Consider the following 13,364-nt stretch of genomic DNA (forward strand, 5'->3'; position numbering starts at 1 on the left):
ATAAAAAGTGAAAATAATAAAAATATGATTATTTCATTGCCTTCATGCTAGTTTTGTTTAAAGATCATAATTAAAATACAATGCCACACCATCATATAAAAAAAATTACTTGTTTTCTCAAATATTAAAGAATTGCTTCTCTTTGTAATCTCACAACAAATTTTACACAAACAAGTTTCATTTCAAATTATCAGCTGGTGTTCTGACTGGCGACAGATCCCTCACACCCCTAATGTCCATTCATCCCCAATCAAGGCTTCTCCTTTGTCCTCTTGTAATCTCCAATCTTCACCTCATCTATTAATTTCAGCCCACTTCTCCTTCTACTGACCCTTCCAATGCAGTTGTCAATATTTCACTTTTTCTAACCATACGTCCTAACCAGTTTCTTTTTCTTTTGTATACTTCTCACGCTTATGCAGGAAAATTTCAAATCTTCCATTAAAATCTGCTGACATGAACTCCAAGAGAAACCATTTATCTCATAAATCTAGTCAACAGTCTAAAAACAATCTCCAGTAAATGTTATGAATTTTTTAAACTCATTAAATAAGGAAATTTCACCTAACATAGATATAATTGAACATTAACATCTTAGTAAAAGTTTCTGAAGCATTATAAAACAGTTCAGTAACTGATTACCATACAAGAGAACCTTACAGTTATTCTTTGTTCTTCATTATAACTCAATATAAAAATATCAACATTTATTTGCAGGTGCTTGGAAAAGATCACAACAATAAAAATCAATCTACAATGCCAGTGCCCAAAATTGGAAAGATACTGCTCACTACACCCCATGACATACCGTGTATCTATAATTATTTTCATCAATCTATAAATTACCTTTCATTTATTTTTGATCCCCATAGTGCACTCAACTGAAGATATAAATAAACTAAGAAAAATCCATTATAATCCGATATTAACAAAATAAAAATTGTTGAATAAATTAATAGAATTTACTTCAATAAAAGAATGATCTCTGACAAAGTACAACCTGGTCATTCAATTAAATCTGAAGCATCTTATATTCAAAGAACTGAATTTCAAGATATAAAACAGCCTGAAGTAAATAAATAACTGATAATACACACTAATTAAAGCTAACTAAATAAAAATAGATAATTAAACTTAAACTGAATATCGGTAAACAAGTAATAAGAGGGTAGCTAAGACTATTATATATTTTAAGTGCTTCAGATATTTTTTATAGATCACTACTTCATTTAGACTATTGCTTGCTTTATTTGCTGAAGCAAATAAAGCCAGAGAGTCTTGCATGTATACCTATTTCTAAAAGTATAATCCCCAAGGCTTCCTATAACTTTCTACATCCTATAAAACATATTATAGTTTGAATTAACCCCCAAGGTTTCCTATAACTATCTGGATCCATAAAACATATTATACTTTTGAATCTGATAACATGTACGACCTTTGTTATTAAAACAAGTGGCAGCCACAAATATTTTCACAAAATGGTGGTTTAAAATACAAACCAACAGAAAATGTATACTCAATTCTTTTAAAAATGTCTACAATATGATAATTATAAAGTACAATGGCTAAGTACAATGACAGATTTTCTTTTCTAAAAATAAATCAATATTTAAACAGAATTATCAATTGATAGCTAACTATTTTCAAATAATTAATATTCTTAAAAGAAGATCGATTGGCTGTTAATAAGAAGTGGAAAACCTGTACTTTTGCTTTAATGAATGACTAATTTATTATGACTAACTTACTAACAATTATATCAGTAATAATACAAAATAAAAATACTAACTGAAACAATAATTTATAATAATACAACTCGCTTGTGTGTTATTGTTAAAATTTTAACATTAAAAGATATTATTGATATTGCAGCGGTAAATTAACTAAATAGAAAGGCTCATAATGATAAAAACGTTTATTTATCTACTGATAATAGTTTTCTTATTCATGAGCTGCAATTATTTGAACTGTAGGATACATGCATCGATGAATAGATGAACCACTCCCATCAATGTTTTCATCTATTCAAAATAAAACAAAGCTTGTGATTATGGAATTTTTGTAAACTCAAAACAGAAATATAAAAACAAAATATATGTTTTCTGCCACAGTTAATATCAATAATGACAACAATCAAGGGTAACTTCTTTTTTTAAATTTTAACTTTCTACATGAAATATTATTACTTACTCAACAAATATATATATAAATGCACTATAATAAATCTGAAATAATTATTAATTTATTATTTCTTTATTTTGATTACAAATAAACCAAACAAGTTATTCTTACTGGGACATCAAAAATAAAAAATATAATAATAAAAGTTTATAATTAGTACAGGCAATTTGTCATCAAAATAGGCTGTATTTGAAAATCCTTACCTACCGATTGATCTTTTGTCCATCCGTTAGGGGTGATGAGGGAAGCTTAACTCCAGATTTTTAACATCCCCCTCCCATAGATTTTTGAAAAACTCTAAAAACTCAAAAAGTTTTTGAAATGTGTTTTCTCTGAATCTATGCATTTTAGAGAAAAGTTTTCAAACAAAAAATGTAGAGGAAATTCTCCTCTACAATTAATGTCTTTGAAGTTATGACGTATAATTTGAAACTGAAATACTAGGTGGCGCTGAAGTAGTAAAAAACGTTGTAAACGACTAGACCGGTTTCGAACACGTGCCCAATTCACAACATTTTCACACTTTCACAAGCTACAGCTCCAAAACGGTAAGTTGTAGAAGTTTCAAATTATATGGCATAACTTCAAAGACATTAATTGTAGAGGAGAATATCCTCTATATTTTTTGTTTGAAAACCTTTTCTCTAAAATGCATAGATTCAGAGAAAAACGCATTTCAAAAACTTTTTGAATTTTTCAAAAATCTATGGGAGGGGAAATGTTAAAAATTTGGAGTTAAGCTTCCCTCACCACCCCTAACATATGGAAAAAACATCAATCGGTAGGTAAGGATTTTGAAATAAAAATACAAATTGACTGTACTAAATAATAAAAAGTAATTTTAGTAGCAAAGAAAAAGATAACCAAAATATTAATAATAACAATAATCTTATGTAAAATGAAACAATATGAAAATAATTTATGAAGTAACTCATCACCATCAAACAATATGAAAGGAACAATAGTGATAAAAATACCAATTCCTAGAAAGCCCAATCGAACTAAAAAAAAATCCTGATTATCATTGCCATTGATCGAGTTATATTAAGATAAAAAATTAAAACATAAAAAAATATAAAAATGAATGAGGAAAGGATGTAATCTGTCTCCTTTACTTTTGTAAATGGAAGAAGCAATAACAAAACTCTTGTTATTTACTACACAAAAATAAATGTTTGTCAGCGCCTTTACAAGTAAAATAAAAATTTCTACTATTAGTTTTAATACAACTTTAGTCCAGATTGCAAATAAATAATGGAAGTACATAAAATAAAAATTTTGGGGTTTCCTTAGACCTACCATAACTTAATAGTATTACTAAAACATGGCTAACAAAAATTAACATTACATAAGCAAACTACGGTCATTTCTTACCTCCATCAATTTCCTACTGTGCTACAACTGCATCCTGCAAAAAAATGAGTGTATAATCCAGTTCGATTATTTCCCATGTTTGTTCAAACACATTATGGAAAATTATTCATTTGATAATCTGTATATACTAGACACTGTTGTTGAAGCACATATGACATGAGAGTAGTACAACTCACGTCTGACATTACTCATCCGTCAACTATAAATCTATCCAGGTGGCTATTCACAAAAAACATAATTTCTTTTAAATTTTGTTTTCGTTCCCTATAAATAAATCACTTTGCAAATTTTGAAAAAACTATTTTTTCAATGCTACATAGAGACAAAGTCTTTTTTGTTTGTTCCCAATAACCGTGAAACTTCGAAACCAATCATTTCAAAATCTTAACTGTAGCTTTCCTATGTCCCCCAGAATGTTCATCACAGTTCAAAACCTCGCCAATCTCATTATTATAAAAATCGTAAATAAAAATCAAATAAATAAATAATCTAGAACTTCTTGTATTAAATTTAATGTTATCTACATCGATAGATATTGTCTATATTGATCATTCTCTATATCATATTAACTTCTTCAGAGAGTGATTTACTAAATTTAATATCACTTTCTATAAAGGATCAATTTGTATTAATTATCTTTATGTACATAAAAACAAGTTATTTTGATAATAAAATTAAAGGAAATGATATCTCTATTTTTATATTTAACAAAGTTTTTATGGTTTGAGGAATATTGAATTTTGATATTAGTATTGACTTCTTCAGAAAGTTATTATGTGTTTTACTAAATTTAATGTGATTAAATTAAAAAAAAATTGAGTTTAAACTCAATCGACTCAAAAATAGAGTTACAACTTCAAGAAGTACATTAGGTCTTAAATCAGCTTTTGATTATAAGCCCGAAATCGACTATTTGTATTTGAAAGATATTTAAATATGTAACATTATTAAAATATGTAGTCACTGTAATGGAATGTTGAAACTCCTGGACTTAGCTCTGTTAGGAGGCAAATTATCTCTTGAACAACTTCATTATCCTCCTGATTTCATTAAAAATTTGATTTTGTTTGAATTTGAATTTAATTTGAAAAAATCAAATTAATTAATTTGATTTTCCCAAATTAAATTAATTATTTTAGATAAAGGAAGCTTTATCTAAACATTTTATTTTATCTATTAAGTTGTGAATAGTGATAACTTTGATAGCAACACCCCACACATAATTACTAAAAAACTATTTCAAATTTTTGAACTTCTATACACATATAGTGCTGGTGAAGCCGTGACAGGACTTGTTATTATTATTTTTGTAATTCTAACTATATATGTTAAGGTTGGCAATTATTAATTCCCAAATAATATTGTAATTTTCTAAAATTATTTATACAATTAACGACACAAAAACATTTTCATCATTATCTTTTCCTTTGTAATCTTAGATAGGTCTGCGTAATTAAACTAATTCTTTCTCTAGTTCATCAGAAGTTAAATAATGAGAAGATTAATTATACTTTTACAATACATTAAACCACATTCACTGAATAATCAATGATAGAATGAATGATATAAAACTATGATGAATTGCTGAACTAGTTTCATTATTATAGTAAGTGGAAAAGACGCTTCCTAATGCGCTTTATAGTTTTTTTTTTATATATATATTATTTTAGCTGAAATAGAGGAGTATAAATTCTAAAATTCAAAATTTTAATTACTGCCCCCAAAAATTGGTTTCATCACAGCTTCAGCCATTATTTTAGTTCTCTTGGTTCAAAATTATAAATTGAATTATTTTATTATTATAGCTCACCTTAATAACTCTCATATCATTATTTAACTTCCTTATTAAAATATGCAAGTGTGGCATTTTTTATGTTATTATTCTAAAATAATACATAAACGGTCATGGTTAAAATACTGAGTAAGTTTGTTTTATCATTCCTTTACTCTGTAATTCTACATAGCTCCTAAATAAAAACATAAATGTACTATATTAAATATATATATATATTATATAGTATATATATTAAATATTTAGTTATTATCCCATTCAATATACACCCCTCCTCTATCCATACAACACTCCAAGCGAATTTTTCATTGTTTGAAATAGTGCTGGAAGTCTTGTTCTGTGAGCTCTTTCATGACCATGCTGCTTTTTCTTTCACAGCTTAAATGACCTGAAATCCTGTTCCTTTTAATGCAGATTTCACTTGGGGAACAGATAGAAATCACATGATGCCAGGTCAGGCGAATAAGGTGAATGGTCTACACTGGGATGTTATTCTTAGCTATAAATGTCTTGACAGACAATGCAGTGTACGTAGGTGCATTGTCCTAAAGAACCCATGACTTCTTCCACAATTCAGGTATTTTCTTTTCATAGAGTTGAACAAGGACCTCAAGGTAGTAATGTTGATTAATAGGCTGACCTTCAGGAACCCTGTGAAGGCACACAATCTCTTGAATATTGAAAAAACAATCATCATCGCTTTGAATTTTGATCATCATCTTCAACGTCTTCTTAGTCATCTTGGAAACGCTTAAACCACTCAAAAACCTGTGCACATGATAAATACTCATTGCCATATACTTATTTTAATAAAACATAAGTTTCAGTAGTGGCTTTTCCAAGTGTCATATGAAATTTCACAACCATTCTTTGCTGTAATAAAACACACATCATTTTTTTGGCAAAACAAAAAAACAGATGTTATCTAAACAAAGGCCACAACCAGACTAATATATCTACAAGAACTGTAGTGGCAACAATTGAAAGACAAGACTTCACGCTACACAGCTGTTATACGAATTTGGCGCATGTGCAGTTATTCTGTAGCAGCAATAGTCTCATTCATTATTTAATAGCTACACCTCATACCTATCTTGTTATAAATATACTGATTTTTTACTAAAATAATTTAAAAAATAATAATAAATAAATAATCCATATTAAGGGATGATTATTATTATTAATCTTACCAGTCGGAAAAGGCAGAATTAATCTTTTCTGTCCTTAATAGTAAACTCACAAATAACATCATATTTGTTCAGTATTTTTTTTTTCTAACCCAACGTAAACTAAATATATATATATCAATAAACAATCACAGAAACTTCAGTGAACTTTATTTTATTAAATTGTAAAATATTTCATTAGTAAGTACTCTCTTTTTCTTCTAATTAATATAAGTAGATAATTGTAAAACAATTTTCAGGGAATATATATATATATTCCCTGAAAATTATATATATATATATATAAAATTTGGAATATATATATTAAGCAGAAACACCGACTAGATTATTGCTTTATTTAATTACACTAGCAACTAGAGAAGCTGATATGCAATTACAGATGTCCTGTTCATTTTTCATAATGAAATGAATTATGACCCACATAAGAAAAACACTAGGCCTAACCAAGTTTTAGAATGCAGAATCTTCCTGAAAAAAAAAATTTGTAACATATACTCTGAGATCAGATAAACTAGATTATAAGTTCATAATGTAAATCTTCATTACAGAGTAAAATTAAAATTGATTCAATTTTACTAACACCCCTTGGTCATCAAAAATTTTAACAACCATACAATCCTACCTTAATAAAAAATGCCATACTAAAAGATTTCTACAAAACATTTACAATCAAGTACTTCAGCTAAATACATAAGATGTAATGCTTAAAAAAATATTACAACACACAACTACAAGTATTTCTGACAACAGTATACTTACTATAAACTGTTACGAGCAAGTAAAAAAAAAAAAGCTTTTGAGACAGAAAATTTTTAAATAAAGAGTAATAAAATTAAGAATAATTTATTCTTTTACATTTTCATTTATTTGTATCATCAAAGAAATAAACTTTTAAAACATAAGTTTTAACATGTTTTAGAATCTTTATTTTAAGATAAAAATGCTACAATAACATGAGTTTTCTTTTATTGTATAACTAAGCAATTAAACAATTGAGAGGAATTAATGTTTCTTGTTTGTCTACTGCTAAATTAGTAAATAAATAAATTTATAAAATCAAAATATTTCCACTGCTTTTCTCAGACAAAGTAATAAGTAACCTTCTAATATTACTAATACAGGATTGGAACCAGTTTCTACACATTTTTCAACAAAAAGTTACATTACTTATTTAATTAGTTATATATATTATTAATTATATAATTAATTTAATTAGTTATATATATATATATATAATCTTAACCAATATTTATTTTTAAAACCTTTATTATTATATTAATATCACTTACTCTAGTTTCCTTTCTAACAGATGTAATAAAAAACATTACTTTGATTAAAGTTTAATGTCAACTAAATTTAGGATAAAAATCATACAGGGTATAAATCATAAAATCATTTAGGGTATAAATCATACCGTGAAATATTCCATTGAAACAACAACCAGATGTACACATGACTGCATTATTTCATCGAAAATAAAAATAAATGGTGGTTTAGTTGAAAAAGTAAAAAAACAGTAGAAGAATATTAATAAATTATCACAATAAATGTGAATGCATTGATCTAAATACCTTATGTTCATAAGAGAACAAAAATTTTAAAATGATGGACTTGCAGGCAAAATAAAACAGACAAATAAGAAACTTAACTACAATAGTAAAGTGCACCCTTACAACATATGAATGCACAACACCTGAATTGTTTTGAGGGCTAATATCCTGAAAAGTGAAGGGCACATTGTTAAATAATGAAAATGTTCAAAAGACTGAAGCCATGTTTAATAAATTGAGTTAATAGATCATCAAAAAAGAATAACAATACTGGATGTATCTTTACAGATGCTGTTGGTACTCCAACAAAACAGAAAGATTTACCAAAAGTATATGGCATGTAGAGCATCTGTTACAAATGATTAAAGCAACTGCTACCAACTTTACTTAATTTCTTTTCGAAAAGGTAATTCTATCTGAGTAAGTAGTAACATTTTAGAAGAGTGTAATCCTTTCAAAGTTTGCTAAATGTTTATTTTAAACCTACTAAAAAAAAAAAAATACTTACTTTTCAAAATTATTAAAGGTAATACAAATTTAGGTTTTAAGGAAAATAGAAATTATCAAGATTATAATGTCTACTACTACTCATACTTTATTATTAGTTTATTAGAATCAAATAATTAAAAACGCCACATGTTAATTTTTAATTTAATTTACTTGATTAGTAATTTAACAGAGAAATTAGTACATGCTAACTTTTTTTATTTTTTAACCCTTTCACTGCCATTATGTAAACAAAAACAATTGAATCATATAACACATAATGACATATCTGCTTACACAATACAAGAACACAACTTCCAAAACATAATTTTATTTCCTGTCATGATCTTAAATATATTCACATCCAAAAAAACAAACCTCTATCTGTAATTTTATTTATATTTTGGAAGTTTACATCATTTAACATGAAGACGAACTTCTTTAGAACAGTTTATTTTAATTTTTTTCCAATAAAATAACGACACTAGAAATATTCAATAAATACTGATTATTTACCTATTTAAAACTCAAATCAGATAATTTACAATAAATGAAGTATTCCCTTCTTTTTTTTTATCGCATATGCAAATACAATTGTTTCTATTTGACACAGTGAAAGAGTTAGTCTACTTAAGTGTTACTTATTTACTAACAGTGCTACTATAGAATCCACAAACAGAGAATGGGCGCTTAATAGAAACTTACCTTTATTTGATGGTAACAACTACTACTGTCAGCACCTCAGAATGTATTATTATCAGTCAATCAACTACCGAATCAAACCTACCTAACCTACACTTCACGCTTTCTAAGTCCAGCAACTGCACTCATCCACTCACCTGCAAAAAGAGTAATTATGATAAAAATAAAACTTGAAACTGCTTTAAAAACAATATCAATACAATTCTTAACAAATCTGTGTTCTTTATTTTTATAATGTAATAAACTGGTTACAATGGATAAAAAAAACAACAGCAAAAAATAATAGCAATAAATAAAAATATGTAGAAAATATTTTTTAAATACTGCAACGCCTTTAGATATTCAAGTGATTTTCATATGACAACACAAAAAAGAATAATTACATGTTACCCTAAAACAAATTATTCTAATATGTTACTTCTAATAGTGATTAAATTTCAACCACTGTAATAAGAGTAAAAAGCTGTGTAACATGTTAATCTTGTTACACATCAAATGAATTTTTAATAATAAAAACTTATAGTAACATTAAAACTCTCTCTTCCTATAATGTATGGGATTTATATTTACTTTAGCTTTATCAAAACCTAATCTAAGGTCTGTATCAGTACACTGTTAATCATCATATTAAACTTTCCTACAACCTCTGTAACTGTTGCAATTTTAGTAAATACATAAAAAAGAATATTTTATTTGTAAATGATTATGGGAAAAGTACACTCAATAAGAAAAATTTAAATAATATCATACAACTGTCACCTTTTAAAAAACATTACAAAATTAATATAATTTAATTATAAATGTTTTCCATTTTTCTAAATTTCTTCAAGAATATTATAACAAATAAACTCAATAAGCCTCTATGGTAGAGTGGTAGTACACCTAAACCTTTAACTTGGAAGATTCTACTTTCAAATTCCAGTAAGGGTTAGCATTTTTCTACATGCTAAACAAAAAAAAGATTGGGTAAATGTAATTGAGTAGAGGCCCATATTATCAGAAAGAGAAAATAGTACAACACACAGTTGTGTTTCGTTTTTTACAAATTGACATACCCCTCACAACTACGATAACAATTAAAGTTATGCGTTTTCAACAGAACTCTATTTAAAAGAGAGATGGGATAAAATTTTGTCTAATAATTAAGGTTTGAAACAAAGTTTCAATAAAGAAATTAAAAGGAACTAAAAATTAACAAATGAAAGATCTAGCAAAATATTATTCCACTCTAATTTTTACATTACGATTTATAAGATACCACTAAAAAGAAAAGTTCACGAACAGCTGAATTCAAGAAATATACATAGTTTAAAATTCTGTATACATATCTGTAAAAAATCAGTTCATTACAATTAAAAAATAAACCATGAAATATGAGTAATTAATACAGATATTGGTGAAATGAGAATAATATTAATCAATACTTAAGGGAAAGGTAAAAACTCCATAATAAAAATATGACATAACCTCAACATACACAAAATTTATGTACACATTTAAAGTATGATTAACTCAACCTTTAACACACAAAATATGATAAACATCAAATTAAAAAAATACTTTCCGTTTATAAAACAAATGTAAAACCAAACAATAAGTCAGTATGAAAATGTAACATTAAATGTGTACATTAGAATTAATCCAGTTTTAGGAAGAAAGGAAAAAAATTAATGACTGCTATTCTTGGCAACTGACAATCAACTGCTGACATAATATGGTCAATATTTTTAAATCACAATTCTCTTAAATAAATAACTGACAATTGAAACACAACCTACATGAACCATCACTGAACATATAGGTTAAAATAAAGTGTTACCAAAAAACATTATCAAAATACTAAGGGCAGTTATATTAATAAGTAATACAAATCTAAATCGAAACAGGCTTATTATAATTTTAAAATTAAATACACAATATTACATTAATTTAAAAATATTTTATCATATTTTTATCATACAATATTAATAAGCTTTTCAACATATTAAAATATTATTTTCAGTTATTTCATTTTTCTATAGAGTGTGTTTTTCTGTTAAGGAAAAAATTAGACCTTTCAAAACGTCTATTAACATAAGATATAAAATCGTGTGGTAAAAAATAAACATAAAAACAATTTATGAAATTCTAAAAGGTTTATAAAAATTATAAATTCTATCGTTAAATGTTTTAAAGATTAAACAAAATTTGAAAAACCTAACATCTGCAAGTATTGATAAATAAGCACTGGTAAACAGCAGCCCTAACCTAACTAAATGTAAATCAAATCTCAACCTCAGCAGGAGACACAAATTGCCAATTCTGCTATTTATACATACAAAACAATTTCTTTTATAAGCTTTTTTGCGCAAAGCCAGTGATTTTTACAGTTTTTTAAGTCAAGATAACGTTATAATAGTTAGTGTGTACTCACTCCTCCACATTACAGCCTTACAACCCACATGAATTCTTAACCAAGGTTGTTATTAAACACACTAATTGCATATTTAAAATTATTCGAAATCACTGAATAAAAGTTAAATAACTATAAATATGTGAAAAGTAATTTTGACCTTCGATCAATAATAATGATAAAATCGGAACATCTTCAAAGATAACCGAATACTATTTTTTATTTTTTTTTACAACCAAGCCCTCTACTATGAAACCACTATAAAGTTCAACGACTTGTAAATACTTACTCGAAACACTACCAAACATCTGAATGGCAATTCTCACATATCGAAAAAACTAACTACAGAACGACAAACAGACGTTTTAATAAAATAAAAAAAATAAACACACATATAAATCATTGAACACTATATGTAAACAAAATGGGAAACCGTAGCGTATCTAAGAACTCGCACGCAGTCTCCGTGATTGTTAATTTCATACAGATCCTGCAACCTAGCGGAAACGTAATGGACTACTTTACCTCAGACTTCATTGTTAGTTTGTATAAATATCACTAGACAGCGAGAGCTATACTGTTTTCAGTTTTTAACATTTTTACCAATAAAAAACATTTTTCACGTTAATATTGCAACTAAAACTAAATATTTTTGGGTATACTTGGTTTTAGATTGAATTAACATTGATAAGTACTGCAAATAAAATTACTGTTACAGATAACTGTTAAACATTATATATCTACCGGTATATGATAAATATTTATTTTTTATTCAAAAGCAAGGAATGTTTATTTAACTTTTTAAAGATTAGTAAACACATTAATATACATATTGAATATTCTTTATCAGTTTTTTTTTATTTTTTAATAAGCTCTACTTTACTTACTTTTTGTGAGAAATATAAAGCATTTTTATATTTTCATTGTTTTTACTTTTAACATTGATTCTGAACTGGTGAACTAGTACCATAATAATTTGGAGTAAATAATATCCAACCACATATTATATATTAAATTAATAATAATTAATGAATATATTAGAATACTGATTTTTAAGATTTAAAACATTTTTGTAATACGTTATCAAACTCTGTTGAAGTGTATGTGTGACACTAGTACAAAAAACTAACTAAAAATATCCATGTAATTTTTGAAAAGAAATTTTAATAATTTTTCAAAAATCTTATCTTTCATCATACTAATCGATGAATAAGGATTATTTAATTTTTGTGTATTCTCCATGCAAATTGTGGGCTTGAAAATTTCACAATCAGAAACCGTGCTCTTCTTTTATAATAAAATAATTTATTTACTCCTTTGATATATTGATAAATAATTAAATAAGGATCAAAATAAATTAAGAAAAATTATTTATTATTCCTATAACAGCAGAAACCATAAAGAAACGTAACAATCAACACACAGTTCCTTTTTGTTTAGTTGCTACTTTATCTATGAAAATCAACTTGAAGGCTTAAAAATAATAACAAATGTGAAATATTTTCATTGTGGTTAATTTGTTTGTTTATACAACCAGTTTCTCCATCATTTAGTTTCAAAAATGTATTCTGATATTGTTTTTAATATTTGTAAGAATATCTGTGGGTCAGAAGAGAGTGTGTGTATTATTTGTCTGATACATATGATTATTATTTATTTGAATCGCTACACACTTTGGTTGTTGTGTTTCTTAGTCC

General features: G+C 26.4%; 1 protein-coding gene across 5 annotated transcripts in view; it reads right to left on the bottom strand.

The window, feature by feature from the left end:
- Window positions 1–12,115, bottom strand: part of Lar (tyrosine-protein phosphatase Lar) — a 1,154,003-nt gene extending 1,141,888 nt beyond the window's left edge. For 4 of the 5 annotated variants that reach the window (XM_075368293.1, XM_075368291.1, XM_075368292.1 and 1 more), the window contains exons 1-2: window positions 11,957–12,115; window positions 9,279–9,412 (exon numbers count right to left, since the gene is read on the bottom strand). The gene's annotated coding sequence lies outside the window, so the exon portion shown is untranslated. Of the gene's footprint in view, window positions 1–9,278; window positions 9,413–11,688; window positions 11,801–11,956 lie in introns of those variants that run through there. The other variant, XM_075368290.1, reaches the window with a different exon arrangement.
- Window positions 12,116–13,364: the final 1,249 nt, after the last annotated feature.

The sequence above is a fragment of the Lycorma delicatula genome, chromosome 6 (genome assembly GCF_047948215.1).
Source record: "Lycorma delicatula isolate Av1 chromosome 6, ASM4794821v1, whole genome shotgun sequence".
NCBI classification, from domain to species: domain Eukaryota; kingdom Metazoa; phylum Arthropoda; class Insecta; order Hemiptera; family Fulgoridae; genus Lycorma; species Lycorma delicatula.